Source organism: Phodopus roborovskii, unplaced genomic scaffold (assembly GCF_943737965.1).
Source record: "Phodopus roborovskii unplaced genomic scaffold, PHOROB, whole genome shotgun sequence".
Lineage (NCBI taxonomy): Eukaryota > Metazoa > Chordata > Mammalia > Rodentia > Cricetidae > Phodopus > Phodopus roborovskii.
The window spans coordinates 16768052-16774228 of NW_026126408.1; positions in this window are offsets into that span (position 1 = coordinate 16768052).

Here is a 6177-nt window from a genome sequence, read left to right on the forward strand (position 1 = left end):
CTGATGCTTCATGGTCTGTTACCTGGCCTAAGGAGGCATAGAGCAGGCCATACCACAAAAAAGCCTTAGGATTCTCAAGTGGCAAGATGAGGAAGGGCTTTCCGGCTACTTTCAACCATATGTGCTAAAAGGCTTACCAACAAATTCATGGGGATGTGATTTATTACTAGAGATAGGAGTGATCCTCACAACTCAGCCTACCACCAAACCTAGTAAGGTACTTGCCATGATGCATAAGATGGGGTGGCAGCAAGGCCTAGGACTAGGTAAGGAGACACAGGGAGAAACTCAGCCAGTCGCTGCCCTGCCACAAGATACCCAATACCCTGGGGATAGAAAAGGGCTGGGACATTTTTGATGAGGGTCACTGTTAGGCCGCCTGCACCCATACCTATAACTTGGCTCTCTGATGCTCCTGTATGGGCAGAACAGTGGCCTTTAACAACAAAGAAATTACAGGCGGCTCACAGACTTGTTCAGGAACAGCTAACAGCAGGGCGTATTGTGCCCTCCATATCCCCTTGGAATATTTCCATATTTGTAATTAAAAAGAACTCTGGAAAATGGAGACTTCTATAAGATTTACGGGCGGTAAATGCCACCATGCAGCATGGGTGCCCTGCAACCGGGACTACCGTCTCCAGTGGCCATACCAAAAAATTGGCATCTTATTGTTATTGATCTTAAAGATTGTTTCTTTTCTATTCCCTTACATCAGAAGGATTGCCAAAGATTTGCATTTAGTCTGCCATCTATTACTTTTTGGGAACCTGCACTTCCCTTTCAGTGGGTAGTGCTCCCTCAGAGTATGGCCAATAGTCACACCATTTGCCAGGCCTATGTTGCCACTGTCCTAGATCCCATTAGACGGAGATTTCCCACACTCTATATTATACATTTTATGGATGATATTCTATTGGCTGCCCCCACAGAAGAGGTTTGCCTTGAAACCTATGCTGAATTACAGCTGCAATTAGAATCATATGGGTTGGTTATTGCCCCTAAAAAAGGTACAAAAAACAGCATCCTTACACTTATTTGGAGCATACAATACAACCAGCTGGCTTAAGGCCCCAAAGGTTACACATTGATTGTTCTCACCTTCTTACATTACATGATTGGCAAAGATTCTTGGGGGACGTACAATGGATTTGGCCATCTCTCTCCATTAAAACTAGTGATCTAAAACCATTGTATGATCTTCTCCCTGGGGACTCAGATCCTGGTTCTTCTAGGCAGCTTACAGAGTCAGCCAACTCTGTAAGGTGGCCCTACAACTACTTCTACAGAGTGTTGATGAAGCTCATCTTCAACAGATAGATTATTATAGTCAGCCTCTGCTAGTGAATGTGCCTTCCTCCCATTTTGCACCCACAGCAGTATTGTCAGCCTCTCCTAAAATGGTGGTTTCACCTTACTATGAGCTTGTATTACAATTATTATAGAAGGCTCATAGTCTTCAAATATTTGGGAAAGCACCTGATAAAATCATTGTGCTTTATGATAAAGAGTTATCACATTTACAGACTAGCCATGACAGTTGGGCATTATTTATGTCCTCTGTGAATGCTTCCATTGATTGTCATTATCCTCCAAGCCTTTTGCTCACCTTCTTCAAGAGAAATCTTGTGATATTCTCCAAAATAGTAAAAGAAATGCCACTGTCTGGGACATGAATAGTGTTTATCGATGTGTCATCCAAAGGCTATGCTGTGGTGATCTCCAACAGAGAACAAAGACGAAGGCCTACTGGCAAGGTGTCCGCACAGGCAGCCGGGCTTTTAGCCTGCTTGATGGCATTTCAGCTATACACGAAGAATCCTTTAATTTGTAGCATTTATGTGGCTAACATCATTAAGCCTTTGGAGATAGCACCTGCCTCCCAGGTTCAACATTTAATAACAAAATTGCAAAATTTACTCTGAAGACAAAAATGCCCAATTTTTGTTGGGTATATCCATGCTCATACTGGGTTGTCTGGCCCACTGGCAAAAGGCAAACAAGTTGCTGATTCCCTGACTAGGGACTTTATTGGCTCCCTGGAGGAAAAGGCTTCTAAACTTCATATTAGATGCACATTCTTTAAAATTCCACACTGGCTGCTCCAGAGATGTTGCCACCTCTACTGCAGCCCAATGCCCTGCTTGTGCGCCATTCCACACTGTTCACAACGATGGGGTAAATTCTTGAGGCCTAAAAGCTAATGACATTTGGCAGATGGATGTCACCCATTTGGGGTTGGCTGGTAGGTTAAAATTTATGCATTTGTCTGTGGATACCTATTCTATAGTAATCTTTGCCTCCCTTCATTCTGGAGAAAGAACCAAGGATTTTACTTCACATTGCTTGCAAGCCTTTGCTTATATGGGCATTCCCAATACTCTAAAAACTGACAATGGGCCTGCCTATGCAAGTTATAGATTTGCTGCCTTTTGCAAAGGTTATGATATTCAACATCATTTTGGTATTCCTCACAATCCCACGGGCCAAGCCACTGTGGAATGCTCACATGCAACATTGAAACAATATTTTTAAAAAATAAAAAGGGTGGGACTATATCTCCTCTCCCAACACTCAGCTTTCTACAATTCTTTTCATTTTAAATTTTTTTGCCTGTTGATAATGAGAACCGTTCTGCCATGGAAAGACATTGGAACAAACCCTTCCAGTTTTTAGGCTGGGTCAGATGGAAAGATCTTGTCTCAGGCCAATGGCATGAACCAACTCCCCTGTTAGCAAGGGTGAGAGGAGCTGTTTGTGTTTCTCCCCCCCCCCAAGCACGGATAAGCCCATTTGGACCCTGGAGCGCCATGTTTGCCCTGTGGACCCTGCTCTTGGGAGCTACCGTGATGAGCCAGATAAAACCGGGTCACACCAACAGGGAAGTATAGACCCTTGTACGCAATCCCCAATACTGATGCCTGTCAGTCAGTATTCCTTGTCTCCTGCCTGTTATACCACCAATTACACATTGGGAACGGCAGCGGCCAATATTAAATTGGAAAGCTCCTCACTTCAAAAATCTTACCTTTACTTTGAAGGAAGTTCTTTGTTTTGTTAAAGTAATGAATACAAGCCAACTAACAAATACATCCCTTTTGGGCTCCTGCCTTATATTGAGTAATGCCTCCATTGCAGATTTTTCAAGTAATTCATCTAATTGCTAAGCCAGGTTCTTGGTTTGAAGGCTATCTGGTACCCTGTTAACCAAAAGAGAGGAAATGGTACCAGGGTGCCCCCTTGAGCAGTGCCACCCTTCTAGCCAAATGATAAAAGATATTCATTACCTTCCATTTTATCTTGGGGAGATTGTGTTACTCAAGACCCTTGGCTCCTCAAAGGAACTGATTCATTGTGGTGGTATGGGCACAGTCCACCTTTCAAAAACACTACAGATCCAGGGAAAGAATATATCACTTTAGGAACCCTAACCAGGCCAGAATCATTCCTATATTTTCCAGTATTTTTTCTGTGGGCCTTGTGCCTGTCTGGATGCTAGACCTTTAGCTGTTGGATCCTAATTCTGGGGTCATGATGGGCTGATGGGAGAGCCCCATGACACAAACACCAAAACCAGGAGAATCAACAAGCAAGAGGTGTTTATTGAACGAGTGCGCTCTGGTGTCAGCAATCTCTGGGAAAGCTGCACACCCTTCAAAGGGTTCAGGCTCTCTTTTTATAGAGAAAGACTGCAATCAGCATTCATGCATGGGGCACAAGGTGATTGATTACAAAGTATGATCTCATGTTTGAGAGATCACCCAGGTATGATCTGCTCTTATTCAAAGGATAAACCATAGAATGACTTGGAAAGTCCCCAGTCTGTCTATTGGCCAGATATGACCCAGATAGTGCTATTCATCTGGGACCATTTGTTCCAGGATTGGGGGCCTATTTCATTGTTTGGGCTAAGACCTGTGAAAAACTTCTATCATACTCTGGCTTTCTCTTGGCTGTACATTTAGAGCCTTCAGTTATTCCACAAAGGTTTGATGATTCAGTAACTAGCCCTATTTAACAAGATCAGCCTATCATATAACCATTAGCCCCATCACCATAGTAACCTTTCTTGTTCTCATAATTCCTGATTTTTTCCTCCCATGTCAATGTCCATTCTTTATGATTTTCTATATTCTGCTTGCAAGAATTATTTTTCTTCCTACAACCTTGCTCTGCAAACTAAAATCTTTTATAGCCTTACAAAAAGGATTGGCCTGTGTTGTGCCCTCATTTTTTATTCTCAGTTCGAATTCTACTGGGGAAGGGGAAGATTTTCTCAATTGTTCTTCTAGCTCCTGTACCCTAATTGCTGGCCCACGACCGATACTGCTGCCCTCACTGTACCGGATCCTTCCCTGGCACCCATGGTGGTTGCCAATGCTCACAGTGGTGAGGAGATAATTCTGTACTGACCCAAGAGGGACTTTGGAATCACTGCAGCTGCTGTGATCACCGCCATCACTGTTTCGGCTACCGCTGCAAGGGTGGCAGGCATTGCTGTTGCCCAATCAGCATCGAACACTGAGACTGTAAATTCCTTGGCCGTAAGAGTTAGTGAATCAAACGTGTGTTACTCTGGTTATCAGCGAAGGATGGTGGAATGCCATGGCTCAATAGGGGGATGGGTTCAGCAGTGGTCTGGGACTCTGTTACTAGTAATAATTGAGTTACTCCTGGCCTGTGTTGGATTGCTTGCCTTGAGAAGGGTTTGCCAGATCTTTAACCAGAAAGAACGTACGCACAAACAAATATTGCTCAACCTAGCTCATGGCTCTCCCGGTAGCCATAAACTTTGGCTCCAAATGCTAAATAGAGATTAAAGGGGCTCGATGATGGGCGACTTGCTAGGTAACCGCCCTGCCTAAGACAGGAATCGAGGCCTTCCAAAGATGGGTAAAGGGAGAGGTGGCCAGCGTGACCTAAGACAGAACCCCTTCATAAAAAATAAAAAGAGGGGAATTGTGGGAACCAAGAGACCTCGGTACAACAATCCCCACACACAGATGGCTTAGAAACAGCCGTTAGTCATGCAAATGTTAGTGCAAGATAAGATGTTGGTGTTCCACCTGGGTTCCTGGAACTGTTTTTGACAAAACCCTTTCCGGGAACATGAAGACCTTGACTGAACCCAGGCATGTGACATGAGGAACTGCCTCGCTATCTCCCCTTCCCTTCCCGAGTCTAGGGTATATAAGCCTCCAAGCCGCTTTAATAAAGAGCCTTCTGATCTGACTGCCGTGTGAATGTGTCTTCAATCCTGATGCCCTCCAAGTGACTCGAACCCGTGCAGGCACGGCAAGTCTGTGCTCTTGATCGCTGAGCCACCTCTTCTGCCCTCTTTGTGGGGTTTGATATTTTGGTTTTTGGTTTTGACACAGGGTGTTGCTGGGTAGTGCAGTCTTCCTGTCTCTTCTTCCTGCTTTAGAATTAAATGTACCATTACCAATGAAGTGCAGGTGGAGGCCAGAGGACAACCTTGTACCTAAAGCTGACGACCATCTTGGTGTTTGAAATAGGGTCACTGAGTTCTGGGAACTTGCGACTCCAAGGATATGTCTGTGTCTGTTTCTGAGTGCTGGGATCACACAGACTCCATCACCACTACTGTGTGACTTCTGGGAATTTAACTTGAGTCTTTATGTTTTGAAGACAAGTGTTTACACTGACACTGTTTTTAATGAAACCATGTTGGGAATTTTGTTTTTGTTTTCCGAGACAGGGGTTGTCTGTGTAGCCCTGGCTGCCCTCGAACTCACAAAGATCCTCCTGTCTCTGCCTTCTCAGTACTGAGATTACAGGCATGCGCTAACACTGCCTGGCTCTGTATTAGCAATCTGATAAGTGTATTTTAATATAGGCTGAGTCTACGTTGGCTAGACTGGCCTCAAACTCACCGATATTTGCTCGGCTTTATGGTGACGTGTCCCTCCCCCCACCCCTCCCCCAGTGCTGGGATTAAAGGCGTGTGCCACCACCCAGCTATTACAGCGACATTTCTTAAATCTTCCTGCTTCTTCATTTTTAAAGCAGGAATACCAGCGTAATAAGGTCACACACAGGAACATTCCTCAAAGTTCCCCCACCAAGTGCCAAAAGCCTACCCTTTATCCCTCAAGCTGCCTGGATAGAGCAATGGCAGCCCGCCCACCTCTACAACACTCACAGGCAGCCGGAAGA